A 21,713-nucleotide genomic window follows, 5' to 3' on the forward strand; every position below is an offset into this window, starting at 1 on the left:
ATATCTGGCTCTAGCGAGAGCTCATTATACATTTAGCTACTATTATTAGGCATCAAATGCTCACTAAAATTCTCTCAACTTTCCATATCTATTCACACTATATTTCTTTTCTTTTCTTTCTTTCCTTCTTTCCCTCTTTCTTTCCTTCCTTCCTTCCTTCCTTCCTTCCTTCCTTCCTTCCTTCCTTCTTTCTTTCTTTCTTTCTTTCTTTCTTTCTTTCTTTCTTTCTTTCTTTCTTTCTTTCTTTCTTTCTTTCTTTCTCTTTCTTTCTTTTTTTGCTCTTTTTGCCATTTCTAGGGCCGTTCCCGCGGCATATGGAGGTTCCCAGGCTAGGGGTCAAATTGGAGCCGTAGCCCTGGCCTACACCAGAGCCACAGCAACGCGGGATCTGAGCCGCATCTGCGACCCACACCACAGCTCACAGCAATGCCTGATCCTTAACCCACTGAGCAAGGGCAGGGATTGAACCTGCAACCTCATGGTTCCTGGTCGGATTCGTTAACCATTGCGCCACGACAGGAACTCCAGAAATGTAACTGATTTCTGTATGATTTTATATCCTGCAATGTTACAGAATTTGTTGATTAGTTCCAACAGTTTTTTGGTTGAGTCTTAGGACTTGCTATGTAAAATATCACATCATCTGCAAATAATGACAATTATACTTCTTCCTTTCCAATTTTGTTGCCTTTCTTTATTTTGAGTGATTGTTCTAGCTAGGACTTGTACTACTATGTTGAATAAGAGAATAAGTACTTTTGTAATTCTAGTTATCAGAGGAAAAAGCTTTCAACTTTTCACTGTTGCGTAGGATGTTAGCTGTGGGTATGTCATATTATTTATTTATTTCATTCTATTTACTTATTATATTGTATGTTCCTCCTATACCCAATTCGTTGAGGGTTTTTTTTCTTTTTAATTTCCTTTTTAAGGCTGCACCTGTGGCATATGGAAATTCCCAGGGTAGGGGTTGAATTGGAGCTGCAGCTGTCAGCCTATGCTACAGCTACAGCAATGCAGGATGTGAGCCACGTCTGTGACTTACACCACAGCTCACAGCAACACCAGATCTTTAACTCAATGAGTGGGGCCAGGGATTGAATCCATGTCCTAGAGATACTAGTCGGGTTCATTACTGCTGAGCCACAACGGTAACTCTGCGTTGTTTCTTTTCCTGTTGAGAGTTTTGTTTTTTTTAATGAAGGATGTTGTATTTTGTCAAATGCCCTTTTTTGCATCTGAGATGATCATATGATTTTTATGTTTTATTCTATTAATGTGATCTATTGCATGTATTAATTTGCATATATTGAGCCATCCTTGCATCCCAGGGATACATCCCATTTATTGAATGAACATCCAAATGTGTTGTTGAACTCAGTTTGCTAAAATTTCATGGTGAATTTTTACATCTATATTCAGCATGGATAGTGGTCTATAGTTTTCTTTTCTTGTACTATCCTTAGTTGGCTTTGCTATTAGGATAATTCTGGACTAACAAAATAAGTTTGGGAGTGTTCCCTCCTCTTCAACTATTTGGAAATATTTGAGAGGGACTGGCACCACTTCTTCTTTGAATGTTTGGTAGAATTCAACAGTGAAACCATTTGGTCCTGGAATTTTTGTGTTGGGAAGCTTTGGATTAGTTATTCAATTTCCTTATTGCTCTGTTCAGATTTTCTATTCTTCATGATTCAGTCTTGGTAAGTTGTATATTTCTAGGAATTTATCCATTTTTTTGGATAAATTCATCCAATTTGTTGGCACATAATTGTTCATAGTAGTCTTTTATGATTCTATGTATTTCTGCGGTATCAGTTGTGATATCTCTCCTTTCATTTCCAATTTTTGTTATTTGTGTCTTCACTCATTTTTTTCTTAGGCCAGCTAAAGGTCTGTCAATTTTGTTTACCTTTTTCAAAAAATCAGCTTCTAGATTTCTTGAACTTTTCTATCATTTTTATGGTCTCTATTTCACTTATCTCTGCTCTGATCTTTGTTATTCTTCCCTTATACTAGCTTTGAGCTTAATTTATTATTCTTTTGCTAATTCCTTGAGGTGTAAATTTAGGCTATTTATTTGACATCTTTCTATTTTCATAATATATGCATTTATCACTACATGCTTATTTGTAAGAGCTGATTTTGTAGCATCCCATAGTTATTAGGGTATTGTGTTTCAATTTTCATTTACTTTTGAGATATTTAAAATTTTTCTTTTGATATTTTTCTTTGACCCATTAATTGTTTAGGAGTGTGTTGTTTAATCTACACACATTTGTATATTTTCCAGTTTTCCTCTTTTTGATTTCTGGTTTTTTATAATCGTGGTTACAAAAGATACTTGGCATGATTTCAATCGTAAATTTGTTAAGACTTATGGCAATAAAATCTACAAGACCTGATGAAAGAAAGTGAAGAAGACATACAAAAAATGTAAAGATATCTTGCATTCATGGATCAAAGAGTCAATATTGTTAAACTGTCCATACTATCCAAAGCCATTTACAGAGTCAGTGCAATCGCTATTAGAATTGCAATGGCAGTTTTCACAGAGATAGAAAATATTCTAAAATTTGTATAGAACTACAAAAGGCTCTGAATTGCCAACGTAATACTGAAAAAGAAGACTAAAACTAGAGGCATCACATGTCCTGATTTCAAATTATATTACAAAACTATAATAATTAGAACACTGTGGTACTGGCATAAAAACATGCCAGTGTCTTCACTCATTTTAGAGAGCCCAGAGATAAACCCCTACACTTAGAGCCAACTAATACCTACAAAAGAACCAAGACTATACAATGGAGACAGGATAGTCTCTTCAAAAAATGGAGTTGGGAAAACTGGATAACCACATACAGAAAAATGAAATTGGACTCCAATTTTACAACCATACAAAAATCAACTCAAAATGGATTAAAGACTTAAACACAAGACCTGATATTGTAAAACTCCTCAAAGAAAGCATTGAAAGAGTCTCCTTGACACTAATCTTGGCAATGATTCTTTGGCTATGACACCAAAAGCACAAGCAACAAAATAAAAAAAACCAACACATGGGACTACAATTAACTAAAAAGCTTCTGCATAGGCAGCAAAAGAAACAATGAACAAAATGAAAAGGTAACCTATAGAATAAGACAAAATATTTGCAAACCATGTATCAAATAAGGAGTCAATATTCAAAATTATAAGCAACTCATACAAATCAATAGCCAAAAAACAATCCAATTCAAAAATGGGCATAAAATTTGAATAGGCATTTTTCCCAAGAAGACACCCAAAGAGCCAATGAAAAGGTACTCAATATCACAAATCATCAAGGAAATGCAAATGAAAACCACAATGAGATATTAACTTACATCTGTTGGATAACAATCATCAAGAAGACAAGAGATAACAAGTGTTGGTGAGGATGTGGAGAAAAGGGAATTCTTGTTCACTGCTGGTGGAAAAGTAAGTTGATATAGCCACTGTGGAAAACAGTATGGAGGTTCCTCAAAAAATTAAAAATCAAACTATAATAGGATCCAGCAACCTCACTTCTGGGTATAGAGCCAAAGGAAACACAAATAGGATATTAAAAATATATCTGCACTCCCATGTTCACTGAAGCTTTATCTGCAATAGCAAAGATACAGAAACAACCTAAGAGTCTGTAAATGAATGAAGGGATAAAGACTGGTGTACATATACACACCACAAAATTATTCAGCCATGAAAAAGCAGGAAATCTGCATTTGCAACATCATGGATAAAACATAAGGCAATGTGCTAAGTCAGAGAGAGAAAGACAAATAATGTATGGTGTCCTTTATATGGGGAATCTAAAAAAGCCAAACTCATAGAAAGAGTAGAATGTTAGTTTCCAGGGGCCGGGGGTTGGGGGAATCAAAGAAATGTTATTAAGGGGTACATATCTGCAACTAGAAGATGAATGAGTTCTGGATATATAATGTTCAGTAATATGATTATAGTCAATGATAATGTGTTATTAACTTTAAAGTTGCATGTAAAATTGCAAAGAGACTAAATCTTAACTGTTCTCACAACAGCAAAAAAGAAGTGATAATTATGTGAAATGGTGGAGGTTTTAAAGCCACAGTGGTAATTATATTGCAATATATAAATGTATCAAATTAACACACAATGTTATATATCATTTATATCTCAATTAAAAATCAATTGTGGGGAGTTCACATATGGCTCAGAATGTAAAGCTATAATGTAGACTAAAGGTTTTTTGAATAGTGATTTCTTTGTGATTTTGATAGAATCTATGGCACTTGCTCTTGAAAACAGATTCATGTAAAACATTCTATATATTGACCTTGGTACTTCATCCAGTGCAAGTCATCTGGGAGGTAAACCTCTAAGGCAGAAAGAGTTCAAGTGACATGGCTGGTGAGTGGAAAAACCAGGACTAGTATTGCGGATTCTTAATTTCTCAACCAGCCTTGTCACTTTTACTAACTGGATGGTCTTTGGCAGATCACTTAACCTCTGTTAGCTTTAGTTTTCAATTCTGTACAACACCTACTTTGGGAAGGTCATAAAAATTAGAAATAGAATGTACAGTGCCTGGTACCTAAAAGGGGCTCAGTAAGTGGAAGATGCTATTACTACATTGTTTTGGAGCACGGAAAGCTCAGGATGCCACAGGCCTTGTGAAGAGGAAAGGGCCAGAATGCTACCACGTCCTTACGCAAAAGCATCTCGGGATCCTATTCCATTACAGCCTAGAGCTCGCTGATGAAGACACTGAAGACAGAGACAGGGAGTGAATTGATCAGGGTCACACTGCAAATTGGTGACAGAATCAGGACAAAATTCTAGGTAAGTCTGTAAAGGCTCAGCTTAAGCTCCTTCTGCATTCAGCAGTCACTCAGAGGCCTTGGTTCTGCTCTGACCTGCCGTTATTGCACTCCGCTGTGACAATTTACACTCCTCTTTTGCACCCGGGGTATCCCCTCATGATGAGCAAGAGAAAGAGCAGGTGAGATGTGTTTTTAGTTGTGGCCAGGCCTTCACCTGGATTCCCGTCGCCATGGCAACCCATTTTTGTCAGGGAGGACCCGCTCCTCCGGCGCCCCCTCCCATTCACGCAGCGGACGTGACACGTGCGGCGGGGTCACGTGTTGTTGTTGGGCCGGGAAAGCTGCTTCCGGGTCAATGCAGGACACTGGGCTCTGGCGGCCGGAGTTGGGAACCAGGTGAAGCGGAGCCGGTCCAGGGCCGGCCGGGAGCAGGCCGGAGGCTGAGCGGCGGCCACGGCAGCGGCAGCCGGGAGGGGGGAGGAGAGGCGCAGCCCGAGGAGCCGCCGCTGCGGCTCCCCCGCCTCCCGGGCTGAGGGGTGAGTGGAGCCCGGGCCTGCCGGCTCCGCCGGCTTCTCAATCCCCAAGGGTCTCCCCTCCGGAACCGGGGCGCCATGCGAGGAAACAGCGGGAAGAACTCGGAGCGGGACGCGGCCTGCCTGGGCGAAGGGGAGGATGGGACACCTGCCCGGGCCGGAGGGAGGATGGGGCCGGGCCTGGGCCGGGGCGGAGCGGGGAGGGCCTGAGCTGAGTGAGGGAGACGCGGCCCGGGTTGGAGGCGGCCACCTGGGTGGTGGTGGGGTGCTGCCTGAGTTCCTGGGGGAATCTGGGATTCTCGCTGTGCCCGGGGCGTGGGGGTGGGGAAACGCCTCCTGGCTGGTAGGAGACGAGTCTGAGGCTGCTGAGGAAATAGGAAACTTGCCTCTGAACCACTGAATCAAAAAAGGGAAAAAAAAAAAAAAAAAGAGGACGTATCCCCAGGGAGGTTTGGTGGGTCAGGGAGCGGGGCGGGCATTCCCAGGGACACCAGGCCTGCTCAATCCACGGGCTGGTAAAGGCTGTTAAAAGGCTGTGAAAGTTGAATAAGGGCTTTTGGAAGAATCGTTTTGCCCCCAAGATACTGACTGAGGCGATTGGGGTAAGATAGGGCTAGGGAGGAGGGTGCTTGTCCTGGGAACTGGAAGCGGGGGAGGGGAAGGATCCGTGAGGAGCTTCTTTGCTGAGAATGGGGAGTGCTGAGTTTGAGGTCCGCTTCTAGGAAGACCTTTTGGGAATTGGTGAAGCAAGAAGGAGATTTCATGCTGTCTTCTCTTGGGGCACAGTGATTTTAGAAGTTGTAGTTGAGGAAAGTTGGTTGGAAGAGTAGAACTGTTTAGTCAGTGGGGGGAGGAGGAGCTCTACTCCGAAGGTTGCTAAGCTACCAGAAGCGTGGAGGCACCACCTAGGGCTGCGGTTTGGGGAAGTTAGCAATTCTTTGAAGTCCAAATACAGGCTTAGTTGAGGCCTGTCCCCATTCTTTTTATGCTGCCCTGGAGCTCTTAAATTGGTTTCCTAGAGTCCATCTGGGTAGATCTTTGGGTCCTGAGGTATTTGACCTAGACCTCTAGGGTAGGCGCTTCCAACATTTTTTATTTTTTTTAATCTTGTTCAATAGTAAGAAGTACGTTTTACATCATGATCTAGTACTTACCCACCTAGGATTTACCCTTATTGCTAATGATGCATACTGATCATTGCTGTTATATTTCATTCATTTTCATTAAAAAACCTGTTGACTGCAATCCACTAAATTGATTTATAAGTCACAGTTGCAGTTTGAAAAACACTTGTTTCCAAGGCAAATTTCTTTGGCATTAGTGTCCTCATGTTGTATGTTTCTAGAGAGCAAAGATGATTATAAGGAGCGGAATGAGGGCCAAGGAGGAGAGTAGAACCAAGCTAGTGCAATTGATTGCTTCATTTGTTTACATATTTATAATGTGTAGCATATTGTACCACAGTCTTAATCTTTGGTATCTTAATATTGCCTGATCATTTGATGAAATTTTTGAAATAAGCGTGTACTTTAATTTTCTCTTTTACTGTTCTGAGAAATGAGAGGCTTATTAGATCCCTACAACATCTTTAAGGTAATTTTATTTTAATGTTACAATGTTATAAATACACAGTACACTGATTTGCTTTTCTGCTGTTTAAAAAAATCTCATGTTGAAACCCATACTCTTCTTACTCCAGTAATTAATGTACAGTATACTTTTTCTATATGATTAAAGGTGGAGGTTCATGACTTAAGTAATTTAATCATAAACTTAAGTATAACTTTGAGTCTGTTAACATCTTAATTACCCCCATGAAAATGATGTTTTCATCTGTTTATAAAATAGGTGAGGTCCTTTTTGCAAAGTGTTATTATAAACGTTAATTGAGTGTTCAGGAACAAGGTGAGAGGCCTTCATGTGTTTCCATGTTTAAAGTCCATTTAAAAGTTGTCACACAGCCAGTTGTTCCAGGGCGTTGAATGTCAAATAATGTTGCCTGATTTATAGGGTATATGTTTAAGACCAGTTACTGGTCTGGTTATTAACTATTAAGTGTAAATTTTTGTTGAAGATACCTTCATATTAATTGGAAGATGAAGTTCAAAGGCACATTCATGAGGAAGAGTCGCCCAGATTAAAGTTCACCACTGGGGCCACATTCTTTTTTTTTTTTCGCTTTTTAGGGCTGCACACAAGGCATCCTTTAAGCATAGCCCCTCTCTCATGAGTAATCAAGACATGGTCAACAAATAGTTAAAGGTAAGAAAGATATATTTTATAACACTCAAAGTTTGAAGATAATAAGAATGCTTTCATATGATATCTAATCAAGAATGTGGCCGCAGGGTTCCCATCGTGCTCAGTGATCAACGAATCCTACTAGGAACCATGAAGTTGCAGGTTCGATCCCTGGCCTCGCTCAGTAGGTTAGGGATCTGGCATTGCCGTGAGCTGTGGTGTAGGTTGCAGACACAGCTCGGATCCTGCATTGCTGTGGTTGAGGTGTAGGCCAGCAGCTGTAGCTCAGATTCGATGCCTAGCCTAGGAACCTCCATAGACCTTGGGTGCAGCCCTAAAAAAACCCCAAAAAACAAAGGCAAAAAAAATTATCTTTTAATTAACTAAATATTTGTTTTAAAATATTTAGCTTTAAAGAATGTTTAAAGGTTTTCTTTTTGTGGTAGGTATTTGGGACTTTAAGGAAGATTCTCATTAATTTTGTTTTTCTGGGACTCGTGTGTATTTTTCAATAAACAGTTGTGGAGAATTTACCCTGAGTGATTGTGTGTGCTTTTTTTTATGGTTTTCATTTCTTGAACCTGAGACCCTTAAGTATTTCCGTTTAGAGTAGGCTCTTTTTCCCTTCTCATTTTTGCTTCCAAACTGCTGTGGATTTGGAAATTAGATGCTTTCCATTGTTAGAATTTTGTGTAAAATAAGATTGTGTAGCTCTGAATAATGTTCTTTCATTTATATATATTAAATATTAAATGTTTTATATATATCAATACTTTTTTTTTTTTTAGTATAAGAACTGTGTGACATGTATTTTGGCTGCTCAGAGGCCTGTTTCATGACCTCTTAGTGAGCTCTGTTATTTTTAAGCAAGTGAATTCTATATATTTTGTGCCTAGTTAGCTATATAAGAAAAAGTAAAAAGTAACATGGAACTCACAGTAATACAATTTAGACTTAAGGGGTGAAGAAATCATTTAGCTGTGATTGTTGCCTTTGCCCTACATGCAATTGTTAAGAGATACCATTCTTTTTTAGCTTTTCCACTACTGTATTCTAGCTTTTCTTTCTTTGAGATTGGAATGCTGACAGCCTTGGCTATTTCCGTTGTTCTCAATCTGCTTGATCCTGCATAGCTTCATCAGAGTACCCTTCCAAAGAATATTTCTGTAAGTTACCATTTCCCTCCTCAAAAACCACTAGCCATTTCCCACCTTCCCACTGAATAAAGCCCATAGTATTTAGGTTGGGCCTGAGCACATTCTATAGCCTCTGCTATTGACTGACATTATTTTCCATCCCTAAATGCAGATCCCCTGTTCCTGCCACGCTGTCTACTCACCATACCTTCCTTTGTATGTAACATTATTCCTGAAAGTTCAGGAAATGTGTTCCCTTTCTTCATGAAATCCTTGTCATCTTCATTTCATTACAGATGACCCTTCTTCCTTGAAGTCTTCCTGTATTGCTTTGTATACGCTGTTTGTGTATCTTGTTTTTACCCCTTTTAGATTGTAAACTCATGGAGACAGGAGGCTCAAATATACTTGAATCTCTAGGACACCTAGCTCAGGGTTTTCCAGAGTATATATAGTTCATGGACCAAATGAACTATAGTCTTCCTGTATTGCTTTGTATACGCTGTTTATGTATCTTGTTTTTACCCCTTTTAGATTGTAAACTCATGGAGACAGGAGGCTCAAATATACTTGAATCTCTAGGACACCTAGCTCAGGGTTTACCAGAGTATATATAGTTCATGGACCAAGTGAATCAGAATTGATTGGACTTATAGTGCAGATCTCTGGAAATTCCACCCTAGACTTACCAGAATGTAGGAATCTGCCTAGGTAGTTCTAATACACAGTAAAATTTGAGACTCACTGACCTAGCATGATGCTTTAAAGTACGGTAGGTACACATACAGTTTTTGAGCAAATGATGTAAATGAACAGAGTGGTGTCATTTCAGCAGATTGGTTTAAATTTAGGCCCTTGGAGTCAAGCAGCTGCGATACGAATCTTTTACTCACTGACTAAACGTTCTTTTTGCTTTAGTTTTTCCATCTGTAAGAGGGAGTAAATTAAGTAGTATTTCTTATAAAGGTGTTGTGAGAATTGAACGATAACACATATAAAACAACATAGTACAAGGCACATAGTGAATGTAGATGTTATCTGCTCTTGTCACAATGGTCAGTGTGATTGATAACAAGGGTCATTGAAGTAATGAAATGAGAATAGGTTCCATTGTCAGTCATTGTTGATAGGCAAATTGCTCATGTTTTTAAGAATTCGGGCTTAAAATTTATTTTTCATTTTAGATGTAACAGATGGTGGATCTTTATAGGATTTAAAGTCATAAAGGTGTTTTGCCTTTTCTAGAAGGATTGGTATCAAATTAATGTGTTAGATTCCCCCCACCGTCCTTCATCTCCCTGAAGGGTGAAGTACAGACTTTTAAACAGGCCCTTGGTCCCTTGCCATCTGGTCTGGCCAGCCCATCTTCATCTTCCAGCCGTCCTCCCTCTCACTCCACACCAGTCACACTGCATCTCTCACTTTTACTTTGCTTTTCCTCCTTATTTTTCACCTAGGAATTCCTGGGGCTCTCTTTTAAGACTCAGGTTTATATGTGACTGACCTCCTTGAAGAGAGTCAATTCCTTGGTATTCACAAAGTGCTTTGTCCATATATATATATATGTATTACCTTTGCCCACGCTGGTCTTATTTTGGAGGGAAAAGGATTTAGTCCTGTATATGTTCCCAGTACGTCATATATAATTAGTCTCTCTGTTTAGAGGCAGAAGATGCTTGGGGGTTATTTGACTCATAAGCTCTCCCATTTGTCTGGGACTTTCCCACTCTCAGCTTTCATCATAATAACTATGATTTTTTGACTACTGACTACAAGCCAGGCACAACTAGATACTTTAAAAACTTTTTTTTTTGTCATTTAAACTTCACAATGACTGAAATAGCTGTTAATAGTTCTGTTTTACAAAGAAGAAATCAGGCATAAAGATACCAATAACTTGCTCACATTTCAGTGCATATTCATGATTGAACTCAGATCGAACAGGAGGGTTAAACAGATGACATACTTCCAAAACTTAGAACTGTGGCTACGTGAGATGACCACTAATTATTCATTAATGGTCCTTAGGAGTGTGATCTACTGTTAGTACTGTTAGGAAAAGGATTAAACTAAAATCCTTCGATTAATGCTTTTATGGTGATTCTCAATATTTCCTAGCATCTGTCACTCTTCTCATTGGTGTTCTTGATTTTCATCTGCCAGAAGATACTACTTCATGTTTATTCAAAGTAAAAATTGCTTTTTTAATTTATCCAGTAAATATTTGTTGCTGTGTGTGCAGACACTGCTCTCCTTTCAGCACTAGACTGGACTGACACATCCCTGCTGTTGTGGGACTTTGGTTCTGGTGAAGTTTATCACTAAGCCAACCGATAGTGATAAGTGCTGTAAAGAATGAAAGAGTGAAGTGATTAAGTGATGGCTGGTGGCACTGGTGCCATTTTTAGTGGGTTGGTCAGAGAAGGTAACATTCGTGTTTAAATTTATTTGAAGCTTAAATGCTGAGATGAAGCCTGCTAAGCCAAGAGCCAGGGAAAGGGCATTCCTGTGAAAGCCTTAAGAGGGGGAATCAGCTTGGCAGGTTTGAGGAGTAGAAAAGAAGTCTTGCTGGTTGAAATGCAGTGGGCTAGGAAAAGTGTGGGGAGTGCTAAGGTTAGAGAGGTAAGCACTGAACAGATGGAATGAAGCCCTGAAGACGATGATAAAGATTGGATTTTATTCTGAGTGGAGAGTTTAAAGGATGTGAGTTGACTTAAAATTTTCTTTTTTTTTTTTTGGTCTTTTTAGGGCCATACCTGCGGCGCATGAAAGTTCCCAGGCTAGGCGTGGAATCAGAGCTGTAGCCACCAGCCCAGCTACAGCTACAGTAACGTCAGGTCCAAGCCACTCCTGCGACCTGCACTGCAGCTCATGGCAATGTTGGGTCGGCAACACCAGATCATTTAACCCACTGAGCGAGGCCATGGATCGAACCTGCGTCTTCATGGATACTAGTCAGGTTCAGTACCGCTGTGCCATGATGGGAACTCCATGACTTAAATTTTGAAGAGATCACTTGTATGATCTTGGAGAATGAATTACACAGTTGTGAGAGACCAGGGAAGGAAGCTTTCACAGGAGTGCTAGCAAGGGGTTGATTGGGAGCTCAAACCAGAGAAAAGTAAAGGAAATGGAAAAACTTGGGCAGAATTAGGGTGTTTTGGAGGTTAATTACAGGAAGTGTGAGAGGAAGAGAACAATCAAATATAACCCTTGGAATGGGGACTGGTGGAGGAGGAGCATGTTTGAGGAAGGAATGAACAATTGTGTTTTTGCCTCCTGTGTGCTTGATTTACACCCCCACCCTCCAAGATTCCACAATTCTGAACCTTGTGTTTATTACTTTCTGTCTTTTCTTTACATTTACCATCTTCACATGTAACCCTAAATATATGAGGATTAATTTTGTGTTTTTATTTTATTTTATTTTATTTTATTTTTTAATTTTTTTTGTCTTTTTGTCTTTTGTTGTTGTTGTTGTTGCTATCTCTTGGGCCGCTCCCGCGGCACATGGAGGTTCCCAGGCTAGGGGTTGAATCGGAGCTGTAGCCACCAGCCTACGCCAGAGCCACAGCAACGCAGGATCCGAACCGCGTCTGCAACCTACACCACAGCTCACGGCAACGCCGGATCGTTAACCCACTGAGCAAGGGCAGGGACCGAACCCGCAACCTCATGGTTCCCAGTCGGATTCGTTAACCACTGCGCCACGACGGGAACTCCTAATTTTGTGTTTTTAAATTTTAAGTGGGATTGTACTGTATATATTCTTGTGATTAGTTGTTTTGTCCATTTAGCAGTGTTTTTAAAATTCATTCATATGATAAGGAAGTAGTCATAGCAAACAATCAGTTATTGATTTCCATTGCTGTGTAAACATTTCAACTTAGTGAATGTAGTGTACTTTATCCAATTGCTTATTCTTGAATGTAAGGGCATTTTTTTTTTCACCAAGATTTTTGTAATTTCCATTTATGCTTTTGTTGTGGACATTCTTATACTTTTCTCCTGAGGCATATTTCAAGTTCCTGTAGTATTGATACTGAGAAGTAGAAAGGCTATGTCACAGGGAATGTGCATTTTTAATTTCACTAGCCAAGGATGGATTGTTTTCAAAGGTTTTTGTACTCCCACTAGCAGTGGAAGAGTTCCTATTCTTCCACATTTTCTCCAACACTTGGTATTGTAAGTGGTTTTAAGTTTTGTTGATTTGTATAAAATGGTAGTTCATTGAGATTTTAATGTCTGTTTCTGAATATTATTGAATCTTTTACTTACATTTATTAGTCTTTTGAATTTTATCTTCTGTTAAATACTTGTTCATGTCTTTGTCTATTTTTCTGTTGGGTTGTTTGCCTTTTTCTTACTGTTTTTAGTTACACATGTGGCAAGTATCTTTTTCCGGTTTCTGGCTTGTCTTTTTACATGTTCAGTGTCCTTTGATGATCAAAAGTTTTTCATTTTCCTTTGTGGATCTTTTTGTGTTTTGATAATGAAATAGCTACCTAAATCAAAATGTTAGAGCTCTTTTCTAATTAAAAAAATTAACTGTTTTCTTTTCATAGGCATAAACTTTGCTGTCCACGTTTTATCTGGATTAAGTTTTTCTATGTTGTGAGGTGAGGGTTCCTTTTCATTTTACCCAGATTTATATTCATTTGTCCCAGAACAGTTCTTGTATAGGTCAGCTTTTTTCTACTGATCTCTATGCTGGTCATAGCCGTGTTTACATGGGCCTATTTCCAGACTCTCTTTTCAGTTCCATTGCTCTATTTTTTTTCTTACAGAATTTTCTTTAACGAAGTACAGCCGATTCTTGTAATTCGTGGTACTTATGTAAAGTTGCTGTGAACACCAAATTAGTGGATATGGACATTGCGCTCAGGGGAAATAGGGTTAGGGTCCTGCCAGCCTCTGCTCACAGAATTTTTGTCAAGTGATCAACACATAATCTTGTTTTATATGTGTTGTGTTTAAAGACACCTTATTGAATATATATTGTTGCTTCATTAACTTTGGAGTCATAGTGAACAGCACTATAGTTCATGCCTGAGTAAATCCAAAGATCTGTTTTCTCCATAAGGCATATCACATCCTTCTTGTGCTTAGGGTCATAACATTGCACCGAGAGCCCTTTTTCAATTTAAAAAAAAAAAAAAAGGCACAATAATATGAAAAACCTGGCACTAAATAGTTGGTGAAAAGAATTCTTGTTTTCATTATGAGAGCTGAAACAGGAAGGCGGAGTGATGCCTTGTTCTAGCTCACCTGGAGACGTACACATCTACCTGGTGACTTGAATTTTTTCTTGTTCTGAGAGTATCTGCAGATGACTGAAAAATGTTGTACGTATTGATTTGGGGGTTACAAATGAATTTGAGTGAGTAGGTGAATTTGCAAGTAAGGTATTTGCTAATAATGAGGCTCAACTGCATTATGAAGCCTGGGGAGACAGTTTTTCAGGAAACCATTAACTTTAGCACTTTCACTTCCTGTTTATGCTTACACTTATAACACTTTATTTTAAAAGAAAGATTTACTGCAGTGAATCTCAAATACTAAGTTCTGATCAATAGATGCCATTACCTCAAGGAAGAGCCTTCATTTTTGAGAATATTTTTATTTATAATCATGGTATTACTATTTGGTTCATAGGTAAACGAATAAAGAAGTTTAGGAAAGGATTGTGACTCTTAAAATGTTGGAAACAAGTCTAGATTATTAAACCTTTATTATTGTGACTTATATGAGCATGACATATTTTCTCATAGATACTATCAGGTACCTTCAGGCATACATTTTATAAAGGCAAGTCCCTTTGGAGAGTGTAATTTAAATGTTAACTCTATTAATCCCTCATCCATTAGTGACATTTTCCCTCATGAACATTGGTAGAAGAGTCCAAGTAAAAGATAAGGTTGTATACATTATAAATCAAATCTCCCACAAAATGCATTTATTGAGACTTGGCTGATTTATCCTTCATTCATTGTTTAAGATCCTTAAGTGAATTGTTGGCATTCATTTGGTTAAGTGTGCTAAGAGAGTAAGAATCAGACATTTTAGACTTGACCTATATTCTTTATATATATATATATATATTTTAGCATAGCATGTATTTTGTTTATTCTCTAATTTTTTGAAGTGGGTTTTTTTTTTTTTTTTTTTTTTAAAGGCCACATACAAGGCATATGGAAGTTCCCAGACAAGGGGCTGAATCTAAGCTGCAGCTGTGACCTTTGCCACAGCTGCAGCAAAGTTGGATCTTTTAACCTGTTGCGCTGGGTCAAGGACTGAACCTGTGACCATACAGTGACCTGAGCCACTGCAGTTGTATTCTTAACCCACTGCACCACAGCGGGAACTCCAAAATATGTTTTTATTTTAGTAAAATACATATAAAATGTGCCATTTTAAGCATTTTTAAGTGTACAGAGCAGTGGCATTAAGTATATTCACCTTGTCGTACACCTGTCACCACCATCCATCTCCAGAACTTTTCCATGCTCCCAAGCTGAAACTCTGTACCCAGTAATCAATAGTAACTCCCCATCCCCTGCTGTCCCCACACCCTAGCAACCATCCTTCTGCTTTCTGTCTCTGAATGTGACTACTCCAGATACCTCGTGTAAGTAGAATCGTATAGTATATGTCCATCTGTATTTGGCTTATTTCACTTAGCATTATGTCTTCCAGGTTTATCTATGCTGTATCGTTTGTAATAATTGCCTTCCTTTTCAAAGCTGAATAATATTCCATTGTACATACATACTACATTTGCTTATCCATCCAGCTATGGATGTTTGGATTGTTTCCATCTTTTGACTATTGTGAATTATGCTGCTGTGAATATTGGTGTACAAATATCTACTCCAATCTCTGCTTTCAGATCTTTTGTATATACCCAGAAAAGGGATTGCTGGGTCATAAGGTAATTCTGTGTTTCATTTTTTGTTACACTGTTTTCTTTTTTTTAGTGTTTTATTTTTTAAAATTTTTAATGGTTTATTTTTAAAATTTTTTTAATTTATTTTTTTTACAGAATAAAATACATATATTTAAACACAATTACATTCACACAGATTATTATATCATGGATCTTAAGAAACAGATTAAGTGACTCCCTCTGGAGAAGTGGAATGGAAAATATGCTGAGACAAATAGGAAATTTATTCTATACTTTATCCCATTTTGTATGGCTTTCATCTTTACTATTTAGTATTATCTATTACATTTCAATTTTTCTTTAAATATTAGCATTATATTAAAATTGTGTATATCGTGCAACTAAAATTTGTAAAGAAGAAAGCCTTATATACCATTAAATATTTTATATAGCATAATAAAAAGAATAACTTAACTGGTAAGAATAACAAAAATAATACACCCTCTGAAAATAAGTAAAATATAAAATGCATAAATTGGTTAAAAAACAGTGTAACTATATAAATATGTTCTCACAATTTGTTACATCTTATTGATTCTTCAATATAAGCATTACACCATTCTAGGTGACGTGACAAACAAGACATTATAGACCTTACATTGTGCCATGGAGAGAAATGGTTATTAATAATACAATTGTACAAGTATATTATTTAATTGTACAGTTGCATTATTTAATTATAGTTACCATAAATTCTTTGATGGAGAGGAAATCAGAATCAGATCTAAGAAGACTTCAGCATTCCAAGAATGATGTCAAATGACCCTCTTCATGGTGGATTATGCACTTATTTACTATGAGATATATTTCTTCTCCAGAGAATCCTTCATTGTGTATCAATTGTAGATTTTTGGTTTGCAGTTATTCTGAAGTTTTGATATAAGAGTCTATATGTATATGAGATTGTTTTAAGTTGTTGTTCTCTTAATTACAAGTTCATCTGCAGTGTCCTGCATTTGTACCCACCTTTTCTCATGATTTCTGATTTTGGTGGTATAATTGTGCATGGATGATTTCGTATCTTTACTGTATATATACCATTACTGGTGAGCCTTGTCATTTGTGGAATTTTTGTTTCCTGTTGCTGTTTTTTCTTTTCTTCTTAGAGAAGTTCCTTTAGTATTTGTTGTAAAGCTGGTTTAGTATTGTTGAATTCTCTCAGTTTTTGCTTATCTGTGAAGGTTTTGCTTTCTCCTTCAAATCTGAATGAGAGCCTTGCTGGGTAAAGTAGTCTTGGTTAGAGGTTTTTTCCTTTCATCACGTTAACTATATGGTGCCCCTCCGTTCTGGCCTGCAGAGTTTCTGCTGAAAAATCTGCAGATAACCTTATTGGGGTTCCCTTGTATGTTACTTGTTTCTTTTCCCTAGCTGCTTTTAAGATTTTCTCTTTGTCTTTCATTTTGGTCAGTTTGATTACTATGTGTCTCGGTGTATTCCTCCTTGGGTTTATTTTTTTTTTTTACTTTATTTTTTTTTTTTGTCTTTTTGCTATTTCTTGGGCCGCTCCTGCGGCATATGGAGGTTCCCAGGCTAGGGGTCTAATCGGAGCTGTAGCTGCCAGCCTACGCCAGAGCCACAGCAACGCAGGATCCGAGCCGCGTCTGCAACCTACACCACAGCTCACGGCAATGGCGGATCATTAACCCACTGAGCAAGGGCAGGGACCGAACCCGCAACCTCATGGTTCCCAGTCGGATTCGTTAAGCACTGCGCCACGATGGGAACTCCTTGGGTTTATTTTATATGGTACTCGTTGAGCTTGCTGGATTTGAGTGAGTGGCTCCTTTCCCATGTTAGGGAAATTTTCGGCTGTTATCTCTCGGAATACTTTTTCTGTCCCCTTCTCTCTCTCTCCTCCTTCTGGCACCCCTATGATGTGGATGTTGGTGTGTTTAACGTTGTCCCAGCGTTCTCTGAGACTCTTCATTTCTTTTCAATCTTTTTTCTCTTTTCTGTTCTGCATCTGTAATTTCCACTAATCTGTCCTCCACCTCGCTTATTTGTTCTTCTGCCTCCTGTATTCCGCAGTTAGCTGCTTCTAACAGTGAATTTTTTTTTCCAGTTGTTGTATTTTGCATCTCTTCTTGTTTAAGTTTTATATCTTGTATCTCTTTGGTCAGTGTTTCCTGTAAGTTATCCATCTTTGCCTCCAGTTTATTTCCAGTGTTTTGCATCATCTTCAGCATCAACAGTCTAAAGTCTTTTTCCTGGAGGCTGGGACTCTTCTCATCGCTTAGCTGATCTTCTGGGATTTTTTCCTTACTCCCGCATCTGAGTTATAGTTGTCTTTTCCTTGTTATAGGTTTTTGGTGTGGTGACCTTTTTGCAGATAATAGAGTTGTAGCCTCTCTTGCTTCTGGTGTCTGCCCCCCTTGTGGCTGAAGTTGGTGGGGGGGGCTTGCTGTAGGCTTCCTGATGAGAGGGGCTGATGCCTGCCCACTGGTAGGTAGAGCTGATTCTCATCCTTCTGGTGGGTGGGGCTTAGTCTCTGGATGGGATTAGAGGCAGCTGTGTGCCTGAGGGGTCTTTAGGCAGCCTGTCTACTGAGGGGTGGGGCTGTGATCCCCCCTGGATTGTTGTTTGCCCTGGGGCTTCTCAGGGCTGAGTAAGGGGTGAGGCCAGATTTTCCCAGAATGGCCACCTCCAGAGAAAGGCAGCTGCTGGAATATTCCCGAGAGCTTTGCCTTCAATGTCCTTCCCTCACAACAAGCCACATTCACCTCTGTTTTCCCAGGATGTCCTCTAAGAACTGCAGTCAGGTCTGACCCAGATTCCTATGGAGACCTCGCTCTGCCCTGGGACCCAGTGCACATGAGAGTCTGTGTGCACCTTTTAAGAATGGGGTCTCTGTTTCCCCCAGTCCCGTGGAGCTCCTGCACACAAGCCCCACTGGCCTTCAATGCCAGATGCTCCAGGGTCTCTTTCTCCCAGTGCCGGATCCCCACATGTGGAAGTTTGATGTGGGGCTCAGAAGTCTCCCTCCTGTAGGTGAGTCTCTGTGAACCAGTTATTTTCGAGTCTGTGGAGCCTCCCACCCAGGAGGTATGGGGTTGTTTATATCACGAAATTGCCTCTCCTACCTCTTGATGTGGCCTCCTCTTTTTCTTCTGGAGTAGGGTATCTTTTTTAAGGTTTCCGGTCCATTTGGTTGGAGAATGCTCAGGCTTTAGTTGTGAATTTTGTTATTTTTAGGAGAGAAGTTTAGCTCCAGTCCTTCTATTCCCACCATCTTAATTCGGAATGTTATACTGTTTTATACAGCAGCTATACAATTTTACATTCCCAGCAGAGCACATATATTCATCTTCAGTTACTAAACTGTGCCTGTTGTTCTGAAGTATGGCATAAATTATTAACTCTTACATGTGAAATGCATAGTATAGTATGGATCCCCAAATCACATATTCAGTGTTGAATCTATTGTGACTAGTTTTTGCGGAAGAATTTAGCTTATGCTAGGAAGCAAGTTTTTCTGACTCTGCTACTGATTCATTGCTCTATCAGGTGATCTCTTATTTTTGGAAACCCCATGGAGAAGTAGATGCAATTATGTATTTCAGTGGTAGCTATGAAGAATTTCTGTTCATTTCTTCTCTGATCTGAGCTTGTTAATACAGCTGCTTTTCATATTTTCTAAAATACATTAGATGTGCATAATCAGAAGTGATTGGAAAATTCATTGATTAGAATATTTACCAGGTGCCAATTATGTACACAGTCTAGTCCATGATAGAAAGAAGCATTATGATATGGTTCTTACCCTCACGAGCTATGTAGTTAAAGGGTATAAGACATAAACACATGAAAATCCCAGCACTATGCATGAGTTAATAATGGGACAAAAATGAATCCATGCAAATATGTGGTTAATTGCCCACTGAATATTCTAGGCTATAGATACCATGAGCTTAGCTCAAAGGAAACAGATCATTATGGCAGGAGGTATCTGAAAAGACTTCATCTCCAAAGTATATTCTGAGTAAGGCCTTGAAGGATGCATAAAAGTTAGACAGGTGGAGAGAAGGGAAGATCTTTTTGAGGAGGAATTAAATTATAAATGTCAGACATTTTACTGCCTGAATCATTAATTGACATTAATTATCATGGGCCTAGGGCCAAAAAAATGAGATCAAATCGATATAACAAAAACTGTAAGTCCCCTAGCCCAACATTCATGCTGCCATGCTCACTGGGTGGTAATGGGAGTAGTAATAGGGGTAGCAGTTGCAATAGAAGCAGTAGTGAGCCAGTATTTACTGAGTGCTCTCCATGTGCCAGGCACTGTGCTAAATACCCGTATTTATTCATTTAGCAACCCTGTGAGCTAGGAGTTAGGGGCTATCTGTTACCAATTTTATGAATGAGGCAATGGAGACCTAGAAACCAAAACAGCTTACCTACAGTCAGAGTCATGGAGTCAGTCATGATTTATATCCAGGCAGTTTGGTTCTAGAACCACTAGGCAATATCACAATAGGGCAATACTACTGTAGCATGAAATGTGGAAGGGGCTAGTGATTTTTTTTTTTTTTTAAATAGTACCTGTAAACTTTAGCGACCTCTCTACGTGGCTGATGTTTACTCTTCATTATAAGCCAGAATGGTTTGTAAGCTCTAGAGGGCTACAGAGTGATGAACTAGTGTAGCCTCTGTAGGTGCTCACAATGGGATAATCGGATCTATAAACATCTGAGTCCTGACCTTAAACTTGTGTATTCACAGCTGAAAGACAGCATGCATACACAATTTTCTTCTGATGAAGGCTAAACCGTTCAAGAAACTAATACTCACTGCTTTTTGGCAGGAAGAGAAAGCTGAAAATCTTTTTTCCCTCCTTTGGTGACTAGATCAATCAGTACTGCTGCAGAGTTTTGTGGTTTGGTTACTTTGATGTAGTTAGAAGAGGTATCTTGGCTGTAATGATTTTCAGTCATTTTAATAAGTTGTATTTCTGTGATTTGTGCATGATGCCATTACTGTCGACACGAATTATTTATTTATTTATTTATTTTGGTGAAGACAGCGTGGCTCAACAGATTAGAGATACAGGAAGTATGACTTAGCATGCTGGTTGGGCCGCAGAAACCTGCTCAAGTCACTTCAGTGTTGTGTCCTGTAAATAGAGATAAGTGTCAGTTTGTCTGTTTTAGATGGTGGTTGTGGAAAATTACTGGGCTTTAAAAGTGATTTTTAATCTCAGTGTGGCACACTTGGCTTTAAGGGAGCATGAACACAAGAGTCAATGTTTCTACTCCTGAATTTTGAGTAAGTACAGCATAAAAGCCATGAGATTGTCCCAGATTGAATGTGGACCATATAGAAAGGTAGCGGAGGATGCAAGGTTTGTTTGTGAAGAGGTGGGGAAGGGGGATAAGGGTGGAACTCTCCTTGGAATTTGTTGAAGTAAGGGGTATGGGGAATGTTAAACTTTTATGTTGTTGTCGTTGCTGGAGGTTTATGGCAAGTGCTCTTATGGATTTCAAAATACCTAATTTAGTAGGGGTATAGACAACTGGCGTAAACCAACATTTCTGGACAGTTAAAAGCAATGGGAGTCAAGAAAGAAGTTCTTAGAAACATTTTCATGCAAAGAAGTACTTAAAGCTTAAATAGCAGTATTTTCTTAATTTTTTTCCTTTCAAATTCTTATCAAAATAATAAAATTCTTGGGCTTCTGCATTTGGATCAGAAATTTTCAGTACTTCACTTATATAGAGTAGACCACTAGCATGAGAGTCAGTCCTGTTAGCTAATATGCAATTGTAGGTGAGAAAACTTTGTTTTTTGTTCAAAATCAAATATGCTTTGTATATAGTATAGTTCTTTAGTAAAAATATAGTCAGCGCTGAGGCTCTACGCAACTGATAATATAGTCACAGTTTTAGATGTCTTTGGTGTCCCTGATAGAATGAAATAAAGAATTTGGGCTAGATATTTTAATATCTGTGGCACTTTTAAGGAGAAGCATAATGCAGTGATAAGTGAAGAGGGTAGCAGTGCCCTACTAATAGCCTGACTCAAGGACTGAGCAGGA

At 38.8% G+C, this 21,713-nt stretch overlaps 1 protein-coding gene across 13 annotated transcripts in view; it reads left to right on the forward strand.

Annotated features, from left to right (window-relative positions):
• Positions 5,127–21,713, forward strand: part of LOC100523684 (tubulin-specific chaperone cofactor E-like protein) — a 165,490-nt gene continuing 148,903 nt past the window's right edge. For 2 of the 13 annotated variants that reach the window (XR_002335685.1, XM_021062993.1), the window contains exons 1-2: positions 5,127–5,359; positions 7,543–7,618. The gene's annotated coding sequence lies outside the window, so the exon portion shown is untranslated. The other 11 variants (XM_021062995.1, XM_021062996.1, XM_021063000.1 and 8 more) reach the window with 11 other exon arrangements.

This window comes from Sus scrofa, chromosome 9 (genome assembly GCF_000003025.6).
Source record: "Sus scrofa isolate TJ Tabasco breed Duroc chromosome 9, Sscrofa11.1, whole genome shotgun sequence".
NCBI classification, from domain to species: domain Eukaryota; kingdom Metazoa; phylum Chordata; class Mammalia; order Artiodactyla; family Suidae; genus Sus; species Sus scrofa.